This window comes from Strigops habroptila, chromosome 1 (assembly GCF_004027225.2).
Source record: "Strigops habroptila isolate Jane chromosome 1, bStrHab1.2.pri, whole genome shotgun sequence".
NCBI lineage: Eukaryota > Metazoa > Chordata > Aves > Psittaciformes > Psittacidae > Strigops > Strigops habroptila.
In genome coordinates this window covers 68,451,453-68,478,190 of record NC_044277.2, presented here as the reverse complement: position 1 = coordinate 68,478,190, position 26,738 = coordinate 68,451,453, and positions in this window count along the sequence as shown.

The window sequence follows — 26,738 nt, the reverse complement described above, 5'->3', positions numbered from 1 at the left end:
ATGGAGGTTCAAAAATATTTCTTCAGTTTTGAATTAGAAAGAAAATAAAATTTGACAAAACTTCTAAAATCCTATCCTAGAGAATTTAAACATATTTCTGCTGTGGGAATTCAGTGCACTTTCAAGTATCAAAGAATGTAATGTCATTCAGGTAGACCGATGTTTCCACAAGGACTATGGAACATTTTAGTTTTCGTCTGTTCTAAAGAAACGTATTTGTTGTCTCCAGATTAGTGAGATCATCTTCTTTGTGATGTTTCACGTGCAGTGTTATGTAACTATAAAATCATTTATTTCACTTTATTTTTACCTGATCTGAATTTTGATTTTTCTCCAGTGTATCTTTATCTTGTTCTCCCTCACATCTCCCTCGGACATCCTACTACCTTTATTACTTTTCTGTAGACCTTCACAATCATCCTGCATTCCTCAAGTTGTAGTCCAACAAGTATTAAAAAGTGTCATACCACACACCTTCAACCCCTGCTACTACTTCAGTGTACTTAAAATTACTGTAAGTGTTCTAATTAAGGCCCCTACATTTGATGTGGAATTAAGAAAAAGTTCTTCACTTGGAAAAGACAATTTTTAGAGATGTTCTTCTGGCAAAGAGGTGCATTGCTGGTGTACATCTTGTTCTTATCCCTGTTATACTACCGCATTCAAACAGATAGTCAGACATCTCAGTTTCACTCCTTGAACATCAGGTTAATGTTCAGCTGATTCCCTATGTCTCCTTTCTGGTCAAATTATGCCCTGATGTGACAGTTTTCTCCAAGATCTAGAAAGCCCCCGAGGAAACAGAGCAACCTCCCTCTCCAGAGAAACCCCTGGGAATGGAGAGCTCCCTGAAACCCGGCTCCTCCCCAGCACCATCATTTATTAGGTCAATAATGCTTTTGGTCACCAGAGGAACTCTGCTGAGCAGCTGTAGTAGTTTATGTTGTTTAGAGCCCTGGTTCCCTAGGTCTGCTAGATTTTGAAATATTTCCAACAGATTTCCACTGATCTTACATGGCAATTGTTCACAACTACGGCATTTTGAAAGGCTGTAACTAAAAGCACAGTAGTAATTTATTTTACCAGCTACTGTCCCAGAGCAAAGCAAGGAATGCCTGGATTTCAGTGCCTCCTGGAACCCTTGGGGCTTGTGCTTCTGCAGTCCCATGAATTATCTTGAAAACAAAGTGAGAGGTTCTCATATGAGAAAAAGAGTAGCAACAGACTTGACAGAAAACAACATCAATTTTTTAGGTCAACACTCGCAGCACAATCAATGCACAGTTTAAGAATACAACAAACTCTGAGTGCTCACATGAGGAGCTTCAACTGTCCAGTGTGCCTATAACAGTAAACTCAGAGATCCACAGTGCAGTTTATACTTACTACCCCAACATAAAGCAATGCTGTTCACTTTTTATAACCCAGAATAATTTACCTAATCATTTGCTGGGTAATATCAGAAGATGGTGCTTTAATGTAGATAGTACTTTCTGTCTTAGAAATTCAAATTAAGCATCTATGATGACCAGAGCTAAAGTTAGAAGAGTTAATATTTTCCTATTCTCTGGAATTGGCACTGTGTGACTTCACAGCTGTATTTTTCATTTTTATTTTAAGATAAACCTGTACTTTGACAGAAAGAAAAGGAAAGGAAAAAGAATGAAAAAGAGAAAATCAACCATCTCTCCAGCATCACAACACAGTGTTACGAAGTGGAGCTCTTCAGATGTTTGCAGATCACAAATCTTTCAGTTGTCTGCTCACCTGGTTATTCATGCTCCTTTACAGCAGTAAAAACAAATCTCTGGAAGTACACAGGAATCTAAATGCCCCATATAAACCAATTCAAACTAAGGAAAAGCAATTTGAAGGCACTACCTTGTTTCACTTTTTACTATACTCAACATACCAAGCATTGTAACTTAGGGACACTGAGAAAGCGCAACTTTTTTGACTGGGAAAAAGGTCAGACAAAGCTTTCCATGAATCATCTTATGGTGGGGCAAAAACCAACAATACGCAACCAAACCCAACCCAAACAGGTAACCATGCAAGAAACATACAGCTGAAGCGCTGTGCTCAGAAGCACCTTCATGCCTCATGTCTGAAAGACTCTCCATAAACAAAAGGCTTTTATCAGCCATGCATAGAAAAGACACATGGCTGAATGTAATCATCTAAGTAGTGGATATGAAGGAATACATGCAGATTATTCAGTTCAGAAAAACATGGTTCAGATTTTATTTCAAGTGATTTCTCACTAAAACATCTTTTGAGACAACAGCTATAAACTATTAGTTGAAGATGTCCCTGTTCATTGCAGAGAGGGTGAACTAGATGATGTTTGAAGGTCCCTTCCAACCCAAACTATTCTGTGATTCTATTAGCAAGAGAGAAGATGGTTTGTGTGAAAGGATACAGCAGGACCAGAGAAGAATGTTTTCCTCCTCACACACACACATCCCAAGAAAGAAAAATGACAAAAGTTCACTCGTGTCCTTAAAGGAATATAATTTGATTGTTTCTTCCCAAATACAGAACAAATATACATTAATAGTCAAAAAAGAACTTCTATAATACAGAAGGGAATATATCTGCAAAACAGGAAAGCACCTACACAGTCAAAAATTTCACCTCAAGTATTTACTCAATCAGAAGAATCAATTCAACTGTGGGGTTAACTAAGCAAACCAGCAAATACCTATTCAGGAACATAACAGTGACATCTTCCCATCACAAATGTATCACAGGTCTTGTACTGTACTTTGAGACACCCAAAGAGGAGACATGCTGAAATACCAATGGAGATTACATTTTTTTATCATTTGCTACATTAGCATAGGCACGAAACCGGTTTCTGAAGGTTCGCATTACATTATCCTGCATTACATTACACTGTTAGGCTCAACTGCAGGCATTCACATTAAGATGACTGCATTTTCTTGACACTTCATGAAAATGAAGAGCCTTCATAAAAAATCAGAATTTCTAATGAATTAAAAACCACCACACACATGTCTTTGCAACAGATTCACTGGAGGGAGAAACCATAAGAAAGTTTCTTCCAATCTACAGAAAAATGAGTTGCAGAGCTGAATGCAAATGCCTACAGTGATCTTAAGTATACAGTTCTACTGCGCATTTCAGCATGTTTTAAATTAATTTTTCTTAAAGTAACACCCTCATGTAAGTGCTTTTGTTGAATGAAATAGAAGTGTTTAAAGAGGCTTTTTGATTATTATAGACTTAGTAGTTCATCCCCATTTGAAATAACAGTCAGCTTTCATCAAAAAGCAAAGCTTCAGACAATTTACATCTTTGCGTATTTTCAGACATAATCATAACCCTTTACTTAAAAAAAAAAAAAAAGCCCACACCACCACAAACCTCATCCCAGGACATTTAAATTCTTGTTTTACAGCCACAGTAAAATACCATCTTTTTTTGTTTCATTAAACCAAAGAAACTACTAAAAAATCAAGGTGAGCACTCCCATTGTAACAGGACAATAGAAAAAAGCATGCTTCCCTAATTAGCTTACACTTAAGCTCTGTCCTTCAAACACTCACTACCACCTGCACTATCCATAACCAATAGCCTCAGCCATGATTTCAATAGTATAAAATGCTGCTATCTCTACATCAAGCAAAGAAATCCAAAGCAGAAGAAACCTCACCATTGTTTACTTGACAGCAGCCGTATTTTACCTCATTTAAAAATAAGGGGTGAGGGTGACAAAAACCTGAGAGTTACTTGGTTTTACTTCTTCACAAATATAAAATAAGGATTCATGTTAGTCCTTCACACACCTGCTGAACTCTTATAAGAAAAAATGCAGGTTAGGTGATGCCTGGGAAGTCCTGTTAAGGTACCTGTTCAGACCCACCATTCATTCTCAGCAAGCAGTGCAGATCTGCCTTCAGCTGGTGACATTAATCATCTCCATTAAGGAAGAGTGGTCAAAAAATAGGGTATTCCTACAAAGCAGTACCCATCCCTGAACTACCAGAAACAGTGATTCCTGATGATGAGAAACACCACATTGATTTGCACAGGCTGACATGCCCCAAATTTCAGAAGGATTAATTGATATACACCATGTATTGCATTGTCTCTACTACCTTGCTTCCTCTTCCACATTAACCAAGTCAGAGCTATTCAGTGAAGATGTTTAACTACCTTAAGTGTGTTATGTGTGCAAAATACTGGACACCGGTGTGACCCAGTACATATGTTCCTGTGGTGTAGATTTTCCAGGGCTCTTGACATGGGAAAATTTTATTTCGTTGCAATTGGCCAGTTCAAATAACTATTCTCTTTGTAATGGCTAGGGATTAGACTTCTAGACATCAGCATCAGCTCTTGGTCAGTAAACATACTAGCAAGTAAAAACCAATGTTGAAAAAAAATAATAATAGTGGCACTACAATCCACGGTTTAAAAAACAGTGTTCTCTATTGTTTTAAGAGTACAGTTTACTTTCTCAATTAATCCAATAAACAAATGCTTGAGAAAGGTTTTTCCTAAAGACATTTTCCCAAAAGTTTCTGTCCACTTTATAACAAATTAATGAAATTAAACTTGCAAATCACTTCTCCAAACATACACCTGTCAGTTCCTGGTTTTCCTTCAGCTCTAATGATCACCGAACCTGATAACATGGTCAGCTCTGGTTCACATGTTGTCTGTTGTACTGTTTTGCTCATATCTGAGTAAGTCCATTGGTAAGACATGTCCCTAGCCTTGCTTGCAAATGACAGTCACTGTGTGCATATGACATTATGGTTCTCTCATCCCTTCTGGGAACACAGCCTTCCTTCTTTAACTTTATGTCTCTGAAATACAGCACCTACAACCGATATATTCGCACTGCTGTTAGAATCATGGAGACCTTTATGAACTTACCTGTAATAAATCTGTCTGTCATTCCTAGCCATGCAGTCAAGCACAGCTGCTGGTAATGCTTACAGTCTCTAGCTCTCTCATGTTTCTGCCAAGGCTGAAAACACTGCCCCGTGGTTCATCATTCGTGCCATTGCTATGAGGTTCAAAACTATCCTTGAATTAGATGCTCTTGAGACAACATACAAAAACAAAGGAAACATTTTTCTACACTAACTCAGATTGCAACAGTAAAGATTAAGGAAATTATGTTTTCAATGTATATCAATAGTTAAAACCTACAAGGACAACTAGATCTATATTCTACTTTTGACCTATTCTAACTTCACCTCACTTAAAGCAGGTTAAAGGCACTGGTTTGTTTGCATATCCATTCAAAAATAGAGACAAAGTCAGCCAGTCCATGCCAAAGCACATTTCTGTGCATCTGTTCAGATACCTTTAACTAGATGCAAGTGCCCACCACAAAGAGAATTTAACTATTTCTAAGACATCCTTATCTCATTCAGTTCACTGCATAAACATTCTTTAAAACTCATTCCCACTAAGTGTCCTCTGACACTCTTTCTTCGTTTAGAATTCCAATAACCTGCAAGTTTCTTTACTGGTGTTCTCTCTCAATTTTTGTGATCATAAAAGGGGATAAGGGACAGAGAAGTACACATGCACACATGTCCAAAATATAGCTTTTAGTAGCAAAAAGTGATGTATTTGTAGTTTGACAGATGCTTTTCCCATGGAAAGGAGCAGCCCTGCAGAACAGCTGGCAACTCTCCACAGGACATTTGTCCTCAGACTGGAACACCTGAGATTCTACCATATGAAAATGCCTCATATAATTAATTTCAGCTAAAACCATAAAATACTCTGTCCTGCTACAGGTACTACATTTGATAAACCTACAGTTTGACATTGGAAGTCTTTATCTCAAAAATCTCTTTTTAATTAGAGTTTATATAGCTCTCCTGGGTGTATTGAAGACCTACCAATTTGTGTGCAGCCAAAGCATTCCTTTATTTGCAATATAATCCTGAAGTGTCAGTGTCTGAGTGTCAGCAATTATTTTACATAATGCAGCTTCTAAGAGATTCAACTATTCTGCGTATTGCAAAGATTAATTCAAATGACATATGATTTCAAAGCATAAAATTCCTGAGTTCTTCCTGCAGTTAAGAGTGACACTACTGAAAGGAGAGAATGTACTGCCATTGGCTTCCAACTCAATTTTCTCTATGCTAGACAGTTTACAGCAAAGCACAGAGGCAATTGCTAGGATGTGGGGTTTGGGATTTCTGTTTTGTGGGGTGTGGTGAGGGTGTTGAACACACTTATACAAGATTCTCCAGTAGTGTACAGAGCTTGTGGATTTCTAATTTCATGTGTAAAACTATGCCTAATCCGTTGGGGTTTTTTTGTTGTTGTTTTTATCTCATGTAAACCATTATGTCTACCACTTTTAAACAGCAGAAGATCAAAGTTTGGAACTGAGCAAAGGAAATTTACAATGACTGATTTCACTCTTAGCTTCTGCACTAGCCAGCAAATAGTAAGGAAGACTCCCAGTTGGACACAGAAAAGAGCAAGTCTTAGAGATCATAATAAATCATCTTCTTTCTGGAATCCTGCCATGAATTCTGATTTTGAGTTAACCTGATTGCTCTTTGGCTCTTTCAGACTCTCTGCTTCATCCACATTTTTTTTTTTTTTGACCTTTCAGTAAGCCTCAGAGTACAACTTCCATTTTTTATATGCACAAATATTACAGAAGCACAGAATGGTTGAGGTTGGAAGGGATCTCTGGAGGTAACCTGGTTCAATGCCCTGCTCAAGCAGGGCCACCAGCAGCCAGCTGCCCAGGACCATGTCCAGGTGGCTTCTGAATTATCTCCAAGGATTGACACCCTCTGAGACTGGCCATTCAGCCAGTTTTCAACCTACTTCAATATCTCTCCTTGTATCAGAGGCATGCCCCAGGCAATCCCTGCAGCCTTGGACTTCGAGGGCTGCATCCTCTTTATAAAGCTCAGTCTATGTCAATGCCTCTACTCTAGCAGGGTAGAAAGCGCTCTGTGGTATAATCACCACATCTAAGACTGTTCCTGTGGCACTATTTTAACTGACTACCCCTTACTTTGCCTCCCTTTTCATAAACTATTGCATCTGTTGGCTGCTTCGTTACACTGACATCCCCTCCTCAAACTGCAGACCTCTCGTGGGTCTTGCTCCACAGGCCACAGGCTTTCTGGACTTAGGTAACACAGGAAAAAGTCTTGGCCTCATTGGGCTGAATAGGACTGTTGTAATAGATTCCATCTGGATCAGTTTTAACATGCATGTAAGTGTATGATAAATGTAAGGTGGGCTGTCCAGTGTTTTCCACTAAATAAACTGGAGGGGTGGGGGATGGGGAAACCAACAATAAAAACAGGTTTTTTACAATATTTGTGGATTTGCCAATAAAAAAACCCAAAAAACTACAGTCAAAATAAATACATAAATAAATGAGGGCCTTGAATTATGTCAGTTCATAAGCAATGCTGCCATAACTTTTCCTTTGGAAGTTTCCACATATACTCTTTCTTCTGCTTTCAAAAACATGACATCTAACTGTAAGGAGGCATTTGACCAGATATTCCTCCCTTCTGGCATCATACTAACAGTGCGGCAACCATAGCAAGCCACTGGAAAGGGAGGCAAGGAAACTGAGTAGATTTTATATGCAGACATAGAAAATGATATTGGAAAAGCACCTTCAGAGATGCACTTAAGATTAAAATTTATGGATGGCTAAGTCATTGCCCTTGGCAAAAAAAAAAAAAAAACAAACAAAAACTATTTCCTTGTCCTCCCAAGTTTATACAAACATCTGAGGCTCCCAGACTTTCCAACCCTCTACCTAGGGACTGATCTTCTGCATTTACTGAGGCTATTTTTCTCAAAGTTAATTTTGTTTTTAAGAATATATGCACAGACAAGATAGCTTCAATGCTAGTGGAACAGAAAAGCCTCTTTCATTTTCTTAACATTTTCAGTAGCACTCTACATTTTTTGCTTTCATGGCAGAGCACCAGTATATGCTTTTTACTGTTATTTGTTGCCTGCAGGTTTCCCTAAGGTTTCTGCAAGATGACAGTCATTTTACTTCTGCAGTAACCTTTCAAGATGTAATCACACAGAAAGCAACACAAAACGTGGACAAAGTAATCACCGAACAAGGAGCAGACTTGGTCCACATTTAAAAAAAAAAAAAAAGTAATATGACCATCATCATTTTAGTCTTAACAAAAAAAAAAAGTTAAATGAGTATTAGATATAAGCTTTTTGTAATATATTACCTTGCCTCTTTTCAAAATACAAAAAGAAGCTTCCTGTATAAGCTAGTTAGGCAAGAGAAAAAATGTTATACATTAAGCGAGAGGCTGCTCTCCATGTTCCTACTTCATGGTGAAAATCTGGAACTATGCATAATCTGTGTTCAACTAAATTGATTTCCATCAAGTGTCAAGCAATTTAGGGGCATAACATTATTTTCAAAAGCATCCAAATCTCTGAGGAGGCTGATTTTTCACTAAAAAAAGATAAGGGTTTAGGACTCATTCACTAAGGCACTTTAGATAATACCTGCTTTTAATGAGAAAAGCTTCTTTTGTGAGTTTTTCTAAAGTGTCCCAAATTTTCAATCATCTTCCCCATTTCCCCACATTCTCTGGTACAGTTCTACTTTTAATATCTTTCAAGGTGAGTAGAAACAAAGCTGAAAATAGGTGGTTTTCAAAAGGTGCAAGACTGAGAAAAAGTGCTCTGCAAACAAGCCATTATTTAGCTTTTAAATGTAGTCACTGTTGCTTGCACTCCCTTTTCCTGGCAGCATTCTTAAATATAAACAGAGATTTCAAATTAATCAGATGTGGTGTAGATAAGAAGAAATGTATGCAATTGTATTGGTCAGAACTATGATGTTAGTAAAACTATAGTATCCAATGATTCAATTTAGAATAAGATCCTTAGGAAGATATGAAGGACAAGGATACTTCCAAGCCACAGCTCATAGTCTGACTTGCTATTAGAAGCTAATTTGCACTATGGGAGAGATGTTTCTTATAATTACATTTATATATGAAAATCTGTCTTTCAATTTTCCTCAACTGCACTGAAAGTAAATCTTGGTTTATTTCTTTTTTTTCCTCTGTGATAGAGCATACAGCATTTCCTAGATGCTTGAATAACACAGACTTAGGGAAAAATCTGGGTTTGTTTTTAAACAGCAAGTAGTATTTTGGTCCTTTGCCTACAAAACTCAGAAGTGAGAAGAGCCAATAAATTATTTACCCCTCTGTACCTCAGAGTGCTCAGGAGGTTTCTCCATCCAAAGCAGGAAATATGAAGTATGAGGTGGTTATGTATTGTGGAATTCATCGGCCACAAGACATTTCTAAAGTGTGACAGTCCGGAAACACACTCTCACCACCCTGCAAGACTATTTCCATAAAAGTTGGTCTAGACTATTCATGCTCTGCACTTACACATGTTGAAACATTAAAACCACCCAAAATTCAAAAAAATACAGTGATTTTTTTTTTCTTATTAAGATGTTGTTCATATGGTGCCTTTTCATACACTAAGGGTGAGGTAAACAACTATGGCAGTGTTTACAGCCACCCCATTACAACAATGCTCAAACTGTGTCATCAGAGCAGGAAGAAGACACTATAAGCAGAAATTTGGCATCTACTTGGCAGCAGAATTTTATCGTTGCAGCTAACCAGAGTCAATTGAAAAGCTTGACACATTGTTGCCCACAGCTACCCACCTTCTTGTTCAATTCAGGCTTTTTTTTTATTTATATGTAATATTTAACTAGGTCTTCAGAGAAAGCTTAAACAGAAAGCTTCTCAAGAAGCAGCCTAGAATCTTGACTCCTGAAGAGAGTTTCAGAGAATGGAAATCAACACAAACTTCAGAAGACTAATCCTTGAGGCAGAACCTCCTCCCGTTTGACCAGGCAATACAGAAAGACAATGGAAGGTGGGACTCGCCAAAACCAGATCCCAAAAAATCTGTGTCAAGATGGTTTTCTGCCCAATTTTTATTTTGTTTTGCCATTATTGGGAAAGCTCTGTTTCACTAAGCCAAAAACTATAGAAAACCAGACATAATTTTCTTCACAAGGTACCACTTCTGCCGTCACTCCAATTTTTGTATTACTTCATTCCAAGAACCTCACCATCAGACTGGAGCCTGAGAAAAGAAAGATGATCTGCACTCATTCTGTTGCTTCAGCTCAAACCACTCAAAGACACACCCAGTTACAATAGAAGAGGAAAAGGAATGGGAGAAAATAAGGCTGAGAGAAAAAGCAAGTGAAAGGCTCAGTATTATACTTCAATTGTACTTCGTTCTGAATAAAAATTAGGGTTTACAAGATTAGGATGAAATACAGGATGGGCCCTAGGTTTATTTCACTTTTAAACCCAAAGTTAAGTCTCCATGCTTTCAAAAACTGAATTTTAAATTGAAAAGAAGAACCGGATACTCTCTCTTAAAAGCTGAGCACTACATGTTACTTAAAATAATAAACACATTTTACTCATAATTTATGTTCATGCGTCTGCACTCCTAACATAGCTGTGGGAATTCACAGAAGCAGATAGAAAAAGGAGTTTAATTTACTTCCTCAGCATTCAGTATTTTAACATTTACCTTTAAATTAAAATGTTTGTAACAAACACATTGTCACCAGTCATATTATGCTAACTACTGAAAAATTACATGATCACACACAGATCCTAAGGATGCAGAAATGAAACCAATCGCTTTTATATTAAACATCTGACTTAATCATTGCATCGCCAGGGTACAATTTGACAACAATAACTGATCCCAGCTTTGTCTGTTTCTTACACTATTTCCCTTTATCAGCTATAAATATTTAACACGACAAAACTAGGAAAGGCACCTTTCAGAATTGCAATTAAATTTTAAGTAGATGGTGTTTCAGGAACTGAAAACAGAAGAAAGCATACAAATGTAAAAAAGTTGTTGAAAGTTACCCCACAAGAGAGTAAACCTAAACTTTCTTAATAAAACTAAGCCATTATGAGGTTAGAATGAGTCTTGAAAAAAGAATGGATATAATTTCTTCCATCCAGCAACAGAAAATAAAAATTAAAATTAAACTACACTAGAGCTTTTAAAAACAAACAACTATTTTTAAAAACTGGAAAAAATGGTTTTTGTAACAAGGAGGTAGAAAAACTTCCGAGTAGTTTGACATAATTGCTGTTTGAGTGCCAATAACCTTCCAGGTTTCTGTTGAGCTATGTCTTCTAAAACTCATTCCCACCCTCTTTCCTCTTCCCAGCAGATCTTTATGAAGATTGTGGCAGTACATTTTCTAGAAAACAGAATCAGCAGTGGCAAACCATTTACCTCCACAATATGCAAGAAAACTACAGCAACAAGTTTTTCACACACACTGACACCTCACCACAACACACACCCCCCTTTGTTGGAGATTGGCATTAGACAGGTCACCTGCGTGGAAGAAATGGATACAGCCTATCCTAGAAGTTCTGTACTGTGATCAGCACCACCACAGCACAGTAAACCAATGCGGGGGGTGGTGGATCCACAGGAGGAGAGGCTTTGTCTGTATAATCCTTACAATTGTATTGCAGGACAAATTGCCTAAGCACAGAAAAATGGTGTGCAGGTGTAGATAAAGGTAATAGAAGGAAAGGTGTTCCATGTTAATAATTAACCAAGTGGAAAGGGCCTGCCTTTACAGTGAACCAGAGGAAAAATGCATAGGAAGACCACACAAAGATGAAACTCCAAATAAGGAAAAGTGACTTCAGAAGTTACACTGGGTCTTTTTCCCACACAGGAAAAAAAGGATGGAGAAATTCATGTACAGAAGAATTTTTTCATAATTCTGTTTCAGTCTATTACCCCAATTTCAGTTCCTGCTAATTAGAGCAAGATCCTTATGAAATATTGGTTATCTATGGATATAGAAGTATGAGTTATGCCCATATGCCACTTCCTCTGAACAGCTCATAGAAAGTATGATGAAAACTATTAGAAAAAGCATTTAAGAAAAAAAAATAAATAAGTGGCGTGTGTGTGTATGTGTAAAATCAATCAGTACAGTATTTTCTACTCTTGTAATTACTCATGGTAAAGGCATTTCATTGCCCAGAAATTATAATTGCATCAAGGAAATCCAGTATTTCAGGCTCTAATTTGCTCACCTATAGTTCAAATTTTAGAATTAGTCTGGATGCATGCAAAGCTAATAAATGTGTTTTTAGACGTACTTCACACACACAAAGAATATCATTAAACTTTCATAAAGAAAAAAAGAAAAAGACAGAAAAGTGGCTATAAAAAAACAGGAACCTTAGCTGAAGTGAACACAAAATGTCATTGATTGCATTTCTCTATGCAACACTTTCAAAATATAATGTGCTAACTCATTATCCCAGAGTAATGTTTGATATTCACATTAAATACATGATTATATATTCATTCATGTAGAACCAACATAAAAAGAACCCTGTTATAATTCAGAGTTGGCAAAGTTTTGAATCTCCACATGTCTTGCCTCAGGTCATTAGTATTTTGCCAGTGGTTCAAAAATTGCTATATAATCAGAAATACATGAACACGCCTATAGCTCTCTACAAGGAATAAATCTTCATTTATATACCTTGTATTAATAAATACTTATCACTGGGGGAGAGAGGGAGGAAAGAAACTGTGAATAGAAGGACATTACAGACTAATCAAGGTGTCCTTGACTGACTTATACAGTGGTATTTCACATAATGAGGACCATGATAAAGTTTGTGTTCCAAAACGTTTTATGTCATTTTAACCTTGCCACAGGCACCAAGGTTAGTGCTAATCACTCCAGTCAAAGTCATTAACTTTGAAAAGCTAAAACCTAAAAAAGGACATTAATGAACTCAAAAAAGTACCAGCAGTTAATATGTAGGCTCTTTAGTTGAATTCATTATTCAGATACCACACAACATGTGCCTCACAGGACACTGCATTCTGTAGTTATAGAACTGATTCAACTCTGAAATGTCCCATGAGAGACAAATTGATCAACCACAGGAAAATTTCAATTCCCCCACAACGCCAACAGTCTAGAGTGTTGTAGGATACCAAATGAATGAAAGCAAAGGATCTAATCTGTATGCTTCTGACTGGACCATGAATAACGAATGTCGAGGCTAGGCACTGCTAGAGACACGCACCAGGCTACTTTCCACCCTTCTCACTCCAAAGGTTGGGAAGGGTTAATCCTAGGAAAAACAGCACATTACAACCTGCAGAATATCTGGGCAGGTCCACACAGCTGTTTCCTGAAATGGTTCCAAAGTAACAAGTTGTCATAAGAACCTCAACCTAAATTATACCAGGAGTTCCTCTAGCAAAGCTAAGACAACACAAATGTGAGACATGAGGTATTCAGCAGACTTTTCTGAAGCAACTAACGCTAATTTCAGCTAAAGGAAGTTGCCACATTGCCACAAGTGCTGGCTATCAGCAGCCTAACATAACTTTCTACCATAAATTTGAACTCTTACGAATCATGTGGAAGCCTCTGATATAACAAAAAACAGATCACATCAATTTTATCAAGCACAAGCTACAGAGTGAGGGAGAAAACAGACGTTGATAATTACTGCATTGTAACCCTTGAGCTTCGGAGTGCAAAGTCAGCTGTGGAAAATGCCTTTGGCAAAACATTTTGTGAACAAATGGTGGGAGTTTCCATAATCACTCCTCAAGCCACTCTGTTCCTGCTGGGAGGACTGCTCCCTGCAGGATTCCCCCAAATATAACTGCAATGCAGACTATTTATTGCTTGGCCCATGGACTAGCCCAGGAAACAGCCAAGGTACGCATAACAGGGACATCTCCAGCTCCGGGTACAAACCCTTATAATTCATTATCTCCTTCCATCCCTCATCCATACAGGTATAGAAATGCCAAAATCTACAGGGAAAAAAAAAAAAAAGTCTGCTGAGGAGGACTGAAAGGTTTGCAACTCCTTAGGAGTATGCCGATCACTTAACAAAACGCAACAACACTTAACAAAACCAAAACCAAAACCCAAACCCAAGCGCTAACCACAGGCGTGTTGAAGCAATCTGTATCACATTAAAAGGAGGTATTGAGATTTCTCAAGTCTTTCCCAGAATTCTCCCTCAATTTCTTAAAGCATTTGTTCCCTTTATCCATGTCACTAAAAAATCTCAAACATTTCTGTAGCACTAAATATCACTAACTGCTTTCCAGCTCATTCATTATCCCTTGTCACATTTTGCCTATTTTTGTTCCCCAGCTGAACATTCTTATTTAGGACTCAGTCCATCAGCTCCTTTTGTTCTGCAAGCTTCTGTAAATCTGGCACAGGCATCTTCATTCAATGTGGCCACACTCTAAGGTGTCATTGAGCAGCAAGGGGAACAGCTATAATGCTGGTTACTGGCACAATTAAGCCAATACCATTTTAAATACAAAAGCATCTGAAGAAGGAATGTCTTGTCAACCTGTGAACACTTTTAAGGGATAGGAAAGAAAGGTCACACCCAGAATTGGTTTGTTATACCTGCTATCATTACCTTAAACCAAACAAAACTTATATTAGAAATGCACACTTCTTGATTCCCCATTTCAGAAAAATGTACAAACAGTAAAACCTCTCTGCCCATGCAGAGCATTGCCAAAATTAGCAATTAGTAGTACATGCCAAAACAGTTTTGTAGGAATTCAGCATTCACTTATAGTAAGCTTTTTACAATATTGAGGTCTTTGACTGTCTCAAGCTCCTAGCTAAGCTTGTAACAACTGTGTCCTTACTGCCAGATACACATTGTGTCCTTCCTTCAAACACCCTAGAAGATTTCAATGTCTTATATTCTTTACTTCTAATGAGTCATAGAATCATAGAATGGTTAGGGTTGGAAAGGACCTTAAGATCACTTAGTTCCAACCCCGCTGCCATGGGCAGGGTCACTTTACACTAGACCATGTCACCCAAGACTCCGTCCAACCTGGCCTTGAACACCGCCAAGGATGGAGCATTTATCACTTCTTTAGGCAACCTGATCCAGTGCCTCACCACCCTCACAATAAAGAACTTCTTCCTTATATCTATCCTGAACTTCCCCTGTTTAAGTCTAAACCCATTACCACTTGTCCTATCATTGACGTGTTTTACCCACTCAGGGCTGAGCTGCGGGCTCCTGGGCAAGTCCTGTCCAGGACTTGAGGCTGCCTCGGTGGCTCTTGCCGCTCATAATTGAGGCTTCCGGACGCAGTGCTTCCCCTCGCTCCGGTGTTGAAGGCATCCTCTCTGGAGATGCTCACCTCAGGAAATCATAACTAAGGGTAACTTGTAAATTTCCACTTTGTAAATTCCAGCACATTAGACAGTCTACAGTTGATAAGTTGGCCAATGTGTCTCTCTAACAGTATATATTAGCTCTTAACATTTAGTGAAAGCAGGGAGCTGGATGGCTTGGATTTACAGGAGTAAATCAAGAAAAAATCCTTCCTAAGAGACACGATTTTACTGCCATCTCAAAATAATAGCCACTTGCTAAATTAATTAATCTTATCTCTGATATGTGTGACCACACTGACTATGACACACCTTGGAAGAATGCAGAATTACTTTAGCAAAAGCTTTGTAAACTGTAGACAACACAAAAACCGCAAGGCCAGAAAGCCAACCTCATCAAACAACTGGAGACTGTAACTAGTGGTCTAATCAAACATGTAATATTTAAACTCTGCATAACAACAAATAGCTATACAAGAAATCTTACTACATACATAGAAAAGTAATGATTAAAGAAAATGAATACTGGTCTAATTTCAATTGAAAGAACAAAATCATACAGAATTGACAGGGCAAGGATTAGGTTTTTGGGGAATAAGTCTCAGTCCTGCTCAGGATGATGTGTTCCTTTAATGCCTCCATCCAAACCATTCAAAGTTTCAACATAAACTTCAAAGGTAGGAGGTTGAGTGCATAACAGCTGCAGAGAAAGGGGTTATTCAATGTCAAATGTTACATTGCTTTTATCATGACACTTCCTATATTTGGTGGTACATGTCTATTTTTTGAAAGCTCCAGATTTTGGAGAAAAACTGTTAGGTAAGCAACTCTTCTTTTGGTATAAAGTTTCCAATTGCAAGGAAAAGCTTGAGAATATCCTATACAGAGCTCACTCATTAAAAAAACTAACCTTATTCATTTATTTATTCCTTGACAACACTATTTGGGAAGAAGTCCGAGTTATTAAACAAGTAGGATTGTCCATCTCTTAAAATCCATATTTAATTTAAGTCTTAGAGACGAGACTGCAATCCCAGTCAAATTTCATGTATTTTTAGTCTCCGCAGTATTGTGTTTGCCTTCAGTACCTAAACTGCTAAACCATACAGGTCATCTGTCCTACAGCATAATACGTGTAAGGTCTCAGAGTTACAATTGCCTGTATCTTCAAAATGTCATCACACAAAATATATATTAACAGGATAAACATTCTTCAGTTATTCATACAGCCATCAAGTCCAAGAAGTGAGAATCTTGCTCACATAATAAATAAAATGTAAGACTTGGATGGGATCCAAAGTCCTCTCATTACAGGCCATGACTTCAAAAATTTGACCATCATGCCATTGAAAAACATTAACAGGAATCAAAAAAAAAAAAAAAAAGAGAACAAAAAAGCCCAGGCAGATACTTTTGATTGTGGAGCGTGAATGCCACTGAGGCTGTGTCATCAATATCACTTTTTAGTAGCCTCTGGTATTCATTATTTTGTTCATTAGTATCTCTTGAGACCTTTTTAGAAGTTGTGTTCTGCAACATTATGGATTTCCTGTCCCTTGTACTGCTGAGTTCTTAAACTTTGTTCTGTATATCTCCAAGCAAGGTATGCTGCTTCAGTATATAAATTAGTGGGACAATTTTCTTTAAAGTTTTAAATTATCATATGTTCACTCCATCTTAACAGTGCATAACAGTAGAATAAACTGGCAATGATTTAAGATTTGTGTATATGTCATCACAGACAATTTTTCTTTCCTTCTAGCTTAGAAACACACAAAAAGTGTCAATTTAATAGAGAACTCCTTTAATAGAGAACACTTGGATACATAAACTTCTTTTGCAAGAGGACTGTTTCGGGTACAAATATGTATCAGTTAAAATACTAAGAAACAATCATATACAGGCCCAATATAACAAAATTAGAGGGAGTGTAGAACGCAAGTGCACCATCTAAGTTAAACATTGGCCAAGTTCTGAGGGTTCATATAAAATAACTCTATCACAGTTTTGCAGAATATAAACTCACATGCATTTTTTTTGCCCTCGGTGATTCATGCACTTCTGTTTAAATTAACCTCTATATTCAGCATATATTCATTCATCATTCATCTACACTGAACTCCGTAGTTCAGTAGTATATACATGCAGCAGGACTCTAAATTAACTAATATCAGGTATATTCACTCTGCAAGACAAGTTTCCATTTCAGCTGGAATCCGAACCTTAATTTTCAGACAATTTCTCCCAGCCTTTCTGGAAGTTTTGTTCTCTTTCTACGGTACCTGAAAACAGAATACCAAGGGTGTGTTAGGTTTCCAGGGAAGACCAAGCTCTTTCTTGATGCAGCAATAGCTGTAAACTGTACAGATACTTTGACAACATGCTTACTTAGTGCATTGCTCTCTGTGCTTGCCTGAGCACTCCTCTGCTGTTTCAGTGCAAAAGAGAACAAGTGAGCTTTAGTACAGACTGGGAGGAGGCAGCTCCTGTATGCATTGCGAAGCATAGCTATAGGTAAGGAAAGTATGGTTTGTTTGTTTGAATATAGAAATTCTGACACACCACCACACTACCTTAGTTTTACCTGCTGAGCCAAACCACAAACCCTAGTCCCACTGAAGACAATTAAGTGCATCTCTGCAGACTCACAGTTGTAGTTACAGGTGTAACAGGGCCCAATTTCAAAACAGGATATTCCACCCTGCCAGGCCCTCTCATAGAATCATAGAGTCATAGAATAGTTAGGGTTGGAAGGGACCTTAAGATCATCTAGTTCCAACCCCCTTGCCATGGGCAGGGACACCTCGCACTAAACCATGTTGTCCAAGGCTCTGTCCAACCTGGCCTTGAACACTGCCAGGGATGGAGCATTTACAACTTCCTTGGGCAACCCGTTCCGGTGCCTCACCACCCTCACTGTAAAGAACTTCTTCCTTATAGCTAATCTAAACTTCCCCTGTTTAAGTTTGAACCCATTACCCCTTGTCCTACCACTAGAGTCCCTAATGGAGAGTCCCTCCCCAGCATCCTTGTAGGCCCCCTTCAGATACTGGAAGGCTGCTATAAGGTCTTCACACAGCCTTCTCTTCTCCAGGCTGAACAGCCCCAACTCTCTCAGCCTGTCTTCATACGGGAGGTGCTCCAGCCCTCTTATCATCCTCGTGGCCCTCCTCTGGACTCACTCCAACAGCTCCATGTCCTTTTTATGTTGAGGACACCAGAACTGTACACAATGCTCCAAGTGAGGTCTCACAAGAGCAGAGTAGAGGGGCAGGATCACCTCCTTTGATCTGCTGGTCACGCTCCTTTTGATGCAACCCAGGATATGGTTGGCTTTCTGGGCTGCAAGTGCACACTGAAGCTGGCTCATGTTCAGTTTCTCATCAATCAACATCCCCAAGTCCTTCTCTGCAGGGCTGCTCTGAATCTCTTCTCTGCTCAATCTGTAGCAGTGCCTGGGATTGCCCCGACCCAGGTGTAGGACCTTGCACTTGGCTTGGTTAAACTTCATAAGGTTGGCATCAGCCCACCTTACAAGTGTGTCAAGGTCCCTCTGGGTGGCATCCCTTCCCTCCAGCGTATCAACCGAACCACACAGCTTGGTGTTGTCGGCAAACTTGCTGAGGGCACACTCAATCCCACTGTCCATGTCGCTGACAAAGATGTTGAACAAGACAGGTCGGTCTAAGCTCTAGCTTAAAAACAAATTATGTTAAAATAAAAAATTCTTCTGTCTCCTCTGGACTGCATAGGACATAACCCAGGTCATAGGCACTGTAGTCATACACCTTGATGCCACACAATGAAAATCATAAGCCATTAGTACATTTTAATGACACCCCAACTGCATTCAAGTTAGCATTTCAGCAGTCATTTAACCCTGGTAATTACCTACAGCATCTACTTAAGGCATCAGAAGCCACAGTTCAGGAAGAGAGTGTGCCTCTTATTTGATCTCTTTCTTTGCCCAGGGCTATAGGCAGATAATTCTTCAAACCATGAAACCATTTACTCTATAGTACATAAATTAAATAAGCATCGTGGATAAAGCCACAAATACCACATAAATGAGGCTTTCATTTGCATAATCAGGGCTGTATACCTGGAAGACATGAGATAACTATGTAACTTTGCCAGTGGAAATTTCTGACGTTGGCAATGATGTGGAAATTAATGCACAGGTTTGACCTTGTCTAAAATCAAACACAATAAATATTGAATGCATAATCATTTTTACCACTTCCATTGTAAAGCTTCACTGTAAACCACTTTGCATTTCTTGAATTTCAGTCTAGCGCTCCATCCATTAGCTAATAATTGCTCTCTAGAAATACCGATACATTAGCTGGTATTTATTCAAAACCCACTTCCCTTGACACAGAAGACAGATATAAAGATGTACACAAACTGTAAAGGTTGTAGTGAAGGAAGGGAGGAAATGGGAGTCATGAGGAGAAAGGTGATTTTTCACCAGCTACCTACTAAGCCTTGTTGCAACCATCATCTGTGGAGTCTGAAGTAGTTAAGAACATTATAACACTATAAAACTTAAGCTGTGGGTGTGGAGAACAACCTGCTGGCCTTAAAAGAAAATCTATGTTTTCCACAGTTTATACTAACAATACAGTGAGTGAAATCTAGACATTAATTGTGTAACTCTATTAATATCTCAAATTACGCAATAATGACTAGAACCCATAATAAGGTGGTTGTGCTGTGAAGGGTGAAATAAATTGTTTCAAAAAGACATAAAAATGAAGGGATTACAAAAGATACGAGATATTTGAGGGGAGTTCTTCATGACAGATATACGGCTGCCATTAAGGTGCAATCCATCATTAGCTTAATTATCCCTGGTAATAGTCAGGTGAAAGCATAAGCTTCCTTAGGAAAGAATGGTTTATGCCTCCCCAAAATGTTCCCCCAGAGCAAAACTAAAATTTCCACTACATTATGATCTTGTCCACAAATAGCATGTTAGGATGAGCTACTTTGCCTAATTGTTTTTCAACAGGCTGTTTCCTCACAAAGAGAGAGCTCTGAGGAATAGCTAAAGCAATAAGGGTATCAATCAGCTTGCTATCATCTAGAATGGTATCACAGGATTTCTAGTCCAATTGACAGGAGATGCTAAATCCTCCCAGTTGAAGCAGAAGGGGCTTGAAGCCCCAGAGAATTGCTGGCCATTTTAAAGGGTTTTCCTCAGACTGAAATCTCTGGATTGCTTCAGTTAACCTACCCAGACTGCATAAGCAAACAGTCAGAAGATGATAGAAAATTGGAGAAAATAGAAAACCTGAAAGAAGCAATGTCAGATATCTATATTCACAACAACGCTTCCAAAATAGAGAACATCAGCTGACATTCCAGTGTCTTCCAAAAAAATCAGAATCACATAGGACAGGCTTGAAACACTGTCAAGAAGTACATCACATCCTTCCAGCTCTATGCAGCATCACACGATGAAGGTCTGTAGCGCACCAAGGCACCTTGAGCTTGTGCCAATCTGTATCATTTTTGTGCTGGTTTTGGCTGGGATAGAGTTAATAATTTTCTTCCTAGCAGCTGGTGCAGTGCTGTGTTTTGGCTTTAGTCTGAGAACAATGCTGATAACACACCAATGTTTCAGTTGTTGCTAAGTAGCACTTACCCCAATCAAGGACTTATCAGTCTCTCATTCTCTGCCAGTGAGGAGAGGTACAAGAAGCCAGGAGGAAGCAGAGGCAGGACACCTGACCCAAAGTAGCCAAAGAGATATTCCATACCACAGCATGTCATGCCCAGTATTTAAACTGGGGGGAGTTACTAATAAGGGACTGATCGCTGCTCAGGGACAGGCTGGGTATCAGTCAGTGGGTGGTGAGCAATTGTATTGTGCATCACTTGTTTATTGGGTTTTATTTCTCTTTTTATTATTTCCCTTTTCATTACAATTATTATTATTGTTGTTCTATTTTACCTTATTTCAGTTATTAAACTGTTCTTATCTCAACCCACAGGTTTGAGCTGCTTCTGATTCTCCTCCCCATCCCACGGGGGGTGGCGAGAGGCGGGGAGCAAGCAAGCGAGCAGCTGTGTGGTACTTAGTTGCCAGCTAGGGTTTAAACCATGACAGTTTTCCATGATGTAATTTCTCAGGGCTCTCCTCCTTCCCATTGCTCTCCATACCTTTTACCTTTAAAGAAATTAAAATTCAAACATCTACATCGAAAAACACCTAGATTATAAGATCAGGGATACACACGCAGATTGCTCAAAGTAGGTAACCTAAGGAGCACAACATGGCAAAAACAGTGGCTCTTGAGACTGCATTAAAACCAGCAATGCCTGGGGGAAGAAATCTATAATAAACAAACTGGAGAAGGTGGACCATATTACTTGCTAGAGATTATACAGTCTACAGTGAGAGGACAAGACTTTCAGACAACCCTCACTCTAGAATTTCCACCTACCTGAAAGAGCTACATTTTTGGAACCTTTGGTTATGTAATTGCATGCTATTAGCACATCACTTCACTGCTTCAAGTTTTCCACTATCACACTGCTGGAAATCATCAGTTAAGTTACACTGCCATAAGACTGGAGCTGTAGTTGTGAACTTAGCCCAAAATCTGTCAGAAAATGCTATTTTGCTGTGCTGTATTTAGTTTTGCCAGGAAAATTAAAAGAAAAAAAGCTATCTTAAGCACGTGCCAAGGCTCTCTTTGTCTAACCAAAGCACTCCTCTCTGCTGCCTCAGTTCATTTCCCAGTACAGGGAAAAGGAGGACTTCACCCGCCTGGTGTTCCAGCTGGCAAGGCTTCCTGGCTGCTCCATCTCTAAGATCAAAGAGTGTGACCAGCACTGCTCAGAGAGCCCAACTAGCCATAAGTATTCACAGAAGCCTCATTTTTCATAAAATGGATCACTTTGTACATCTAATTTAAGAATCCCTGGAAGACACTTTTTCAAAACAGTTAATTAGTTCTGAGCTCTCTCTCACCTCCTGCAATCTGATTTTATTCCCACCATGTATCTGGGTCCAAAAACTCATAGCGATGGATCTTCCTTTAGGCTTTTTGGAATGAAGTAGTGACTGCCATTCCTGGGACAAAAAAACTCTCCAAGCCACTGTAGAAGAAGAGCAAAACACACATAAATACACACACTGAAAAGGAAAGGAAGGTGGTTAAATTCTGCCTAAAGGAGCTTGCATTAAAAGATCAGAGGCCAAATGCAGCATTTATGTCAACACTTCCCTTAAATAACTCTAGCAACTGATGGACTGTCTATGGTATAACTATGAAATAGCTTTCTACTGCTTTTCCTCACACCATTTTGCCCATATGTCCTTTTGTGAGTATCTGTGTGTGTGACAGGAAGAACTACTACACTACACTTTCAGGTACTCACTGTAGTGAAAGGTTAGGAACAAGCTACCATCTGACACACACTAAGCTACTAAAATTCTGCCTTCAGACAAATTTCTCCATAACTCCCCTGCTAAAAGTTCAAAATCCTTTTTGAATTAATATTGAAGTAGGCTCACTGTGAAAGTGGCATAAGTTCCATCTGCCACTAATGAAAGTGACAGTTTCAGTATTAGCCAGACAGATTCACAGGCTCAAAATACATAATTAAGAATAAAGTGCAGAGGCAGTAATGACTTAAAAAGGGGCAAAAGGATTACCACTATCTACTTCACTACAAAGTAAGAACATCATTGGATTGTTTCCCCTGTAAAGTAACAGCTTTTGTTGTCCTGTCTATAATGTGCTTTTCTGCAGTAGGCTGACAAGAAGTCTTTTCTCAGGTTGATAGCCCCATTATTTTTCATCTTAATATCAAAACAGTTCTGCAGTATCTCAGACAACAGTGCTTGTAAGCTACTCTCTATTAGGGTCAGAAAGTCTTCTGGGTTTTTCATTTCTTGTGATATAGTAGGAAATTATTTTAACTGACACCACTACACTCTGCAGCCGTCCACAAAAAAGTCATTCGGTAACATCTGTGGTAGGAAAAGTAGAAAATGTTTCAATGCCTGGGCCTGGATTCTCAAGACTAATGATACACTGTGGCCTCAGAAAGGGTGAGATTAAGGTTTATTTCTAATAACACCTAGGTAAAAGTAAGTAAAATAAATTGAACAAGTAAAATATGTTCAGCCTTCATGTTTTTCTGTTCTCTTTTGAACCGATCCGCAGTGTCTTCTTTACTCTTCCTTCAGAACAACAACGCACACCATCACCTCTCACTCCTTCATCTTCCCAGGGTAACACTTCTTCCAGCCTCTGTGCTGAATTCCCTTCTGTTAGCCTGGCCTCTCCTAAACCTTCTGTATAGTTATACAGAGATTTTGCAAAATTTTATTTAAATGGACAGACTTTGGCACATTTTCCAGCCATCTTAGAGTTTGCAAATTTGGGTGCCTGGAAAGAGGTGAGTGTCCATTTCTTTTTCTTTTTCTTTTTCTTTCTCTCCCTTTTTGGATAACCATTTCACCATTCCATCCCTGAAGATCACTTTTAAGTCGTGAAACACAGACCGGACAGAAACACTCAAAATTCCCCACATTTTAGGATTTCACCTCTCTTACAGAGCAAGAGAACAATAGAGTTTGTGAGCTTGCTGAGAAATGAGCACCATAGTAACCCCCAGTATTTTACTCCTCCCTGTTTGTCATCACCTAGTTAGTTCTTTCATTTCTGCAAAGGCAGTTTCTGAGTAGTCAGAAAATCTCTGGTTTAATTTTTCTAATCAGAAGTGTCTAATAATAAAGACCCAGAAGCAAGCCTCCGTGGAATCACTGCCATGGCTCAGTAGAGAGCTCCAAGCAACATTTGCTGTGTCAGATATCCACTTACGCAGCCAGCTGTGAAACCACTGCAGTAGCAGGCTAGTTTCTGTAAGCTGCATTCCCAGTTATCCCTTCCTTTTAATTGCATAGTTTTAATCGCTTTAGCTCAGCCCCAGTAGTTAAGCAGAAAATTCCTACACCAAATTAAAACCTCTAAACTACAACTCATAAGGCAATGCCTCAGCACCATCTGTGACAGAAACCACAGATGTCTGTGAGAGCTCACTGCAGCAAAAATTATTGATGGGAGAGGTGTTCAGGTAGACATGAGAACATGTCTAACAGCAGAAAGGCCATTACAGTGCAGATGCCGGCAAGTGCTGTTGCTATTTTTGCAGCACGTATGTGGAGTGATATCTTCAGTACCCAAAATTACATCTGTAACATAGCTTGACGTTTGTTTGACACACTTTACAAGCTTCGGTCTGCAGCTCCCATGCGTGAGAAGTTACATTATTTTCTAAAGCTGCATGCAAATCAAGCAACCTACTGAAACTTAGAAGGGCATATTAATCCAAGTGCTGCATACATGGGGAACCCTTCAGTTTAGTGCTGATGATTTGAACTCTAAAATATACAAGGACCAGGAGTGTATAGGAATGTTTTTGAGTCACATTCACAATCCTTGCCCTCAGTCAGGTGTGTGACACCTCCTCACATGTTTAAGGATTTAGCCCCTGATTTGGTTATTGCCATGATTTTCAAACAACTGAAATCTTTCTCAAAAAAAGATACCAGTATTAAAGAAGTAATCTATTCCAACAGTAGCAAAAACTTGCTGCAGGCCTAAAATTCATTCCATTTGCAACCATTGGAGACTCCCTACAGGACAGCATCATGTTTTCATTAAGCAAATCAGAATGTGATTAAGGTTCGGACCACAGAAAGTCCACTTTTAAGCAACCTACTCAACTGAAAACAGAAAGGGGGAGTTGCTAAAGCATACCACTTGTATATTTACTTGAAGACTTATACATGAAGTTAAAAGCATGAAACCATAGAATGGTTTGGGTGAGAACGGACCTTAAAGATCAACTAGTTCCACAGATGCATCTCATCAGGTCCCATGGACTTGTGCACCTTCAGGTTCCTTAAATCTTTTCCAACATGATCTTCTATAGCAGGTGGTTCTTCATTCTCCCAGTCCCTGCTTTCTGCTACTTGGGCAGTGTGACTGGACCACTTCGTGAAGAACAGGGCAAAAATGCATTTGTGTACCTCACTCTTATCCATGTCCTGGGTAACCAGGTCTCCTTCATTTTCCCTAGTCTTCCTTTTATCCTGACATACCCATAGGAGCTTTTTTTGTTGCCCTTGATGTCTCTGGTCAGATTTAATTCTGTCAGGGCTTTAGCATTCCTAGCCTGATCTCTGGCTGCTCAGACAATTTCTCTGTATTTCTCCCAAGCTACCTGTCCTTGCTTCCACCCTCTGTAGGTTTCCTTTTTGTGCTTGAGTTTGTCCAGATGCTATTTATTCCTCTACGTAGGCCTCCCAGCATTTTTGCTTGCCTTCCTCTTTGTTGGAATGCATTGCTCTTGAGCTCTGAGGACCGTGTTTGATGCCTGCAAATCACTGAACTATGTCCAATTTAATAAAACTTTCTCTAAGGCAACTGAGTGAACTGTGTGGCTTGTATGCTGGCATAAATATTCATGAATTGCTAAGAAAGCTAATAGGATCAATAGGAGCACAACCTAAAAGTTCACATCACTCTTGGTAAGTAAGGATTCCATTCTGTTGCCAGCCAAGTCAAGAAAACAGTTTGTCATTACCTCTCCAAGAGCCAAGACAGAAGACAAAATTGCACAGAACTACCCTGCAGTCTGTATTGTAGTCTGAAAGGAGCACTCAGTTTAGGAATCTCTTAGGAGCTACCAACAACACATCGGTTTAGTAAGGAAAATATCTTGCCATCTAAAAACTATAACAAAAATAATTTTACAAAACTGCAAAACACACATATATATTGTTCCTAATTTTTTTTTTTTTTTTTCTTGAAGGAAAATGTTTCCCCACTCCTTTCACTGCTGGATAACTTTTCCCTATTCAACTCTGAAATTAATCACTGCATGCAGAGTTTCCTACATTGTGGTTTACTGTTCGTTTCTGAGGGTCTTCTGTACCTCACCTTGCACCACTGCTGACCAAGTGGTCCCACACTTTCCCTTGTCAACCCCCTCAGCTCCTCTCAGATCATGCAAACACTGTTGGTCCATGGAGGTAAAGACTCCCTCAACCCTAGTGGCCAAGGACACCCTTGGTTTGGCTCACCGCCCCTCCAGCAACAAGCGTGCCAGCATTTCCTGCAGGCAGCACAGCGCCCATGGCCAGAGCCCCACGGTGGAACGTCTGGTTATGGGGAGCACAGAGCACTCCCTGGGGACCCCTGGCACCCACAGCCAGTACACAGGGGCTGAGGGAAGCCACATGCAGCCTTGCGTCCACCACAGCCGCTTGCCACTGGCTCCTCTTCAGAACTTCCCCCAGTCAGAATCATAGAATCAGCTAGGTTGGGAAAGACCTTTAAGATCATGAAGTCCAGTCATTACCCCAGGACTGCCAAGTCCACCATTAAATCATGCCTTATCTACGTGCTTTTTGAAGAGCCGGCTGGGGCACGAAGGGAGGCAC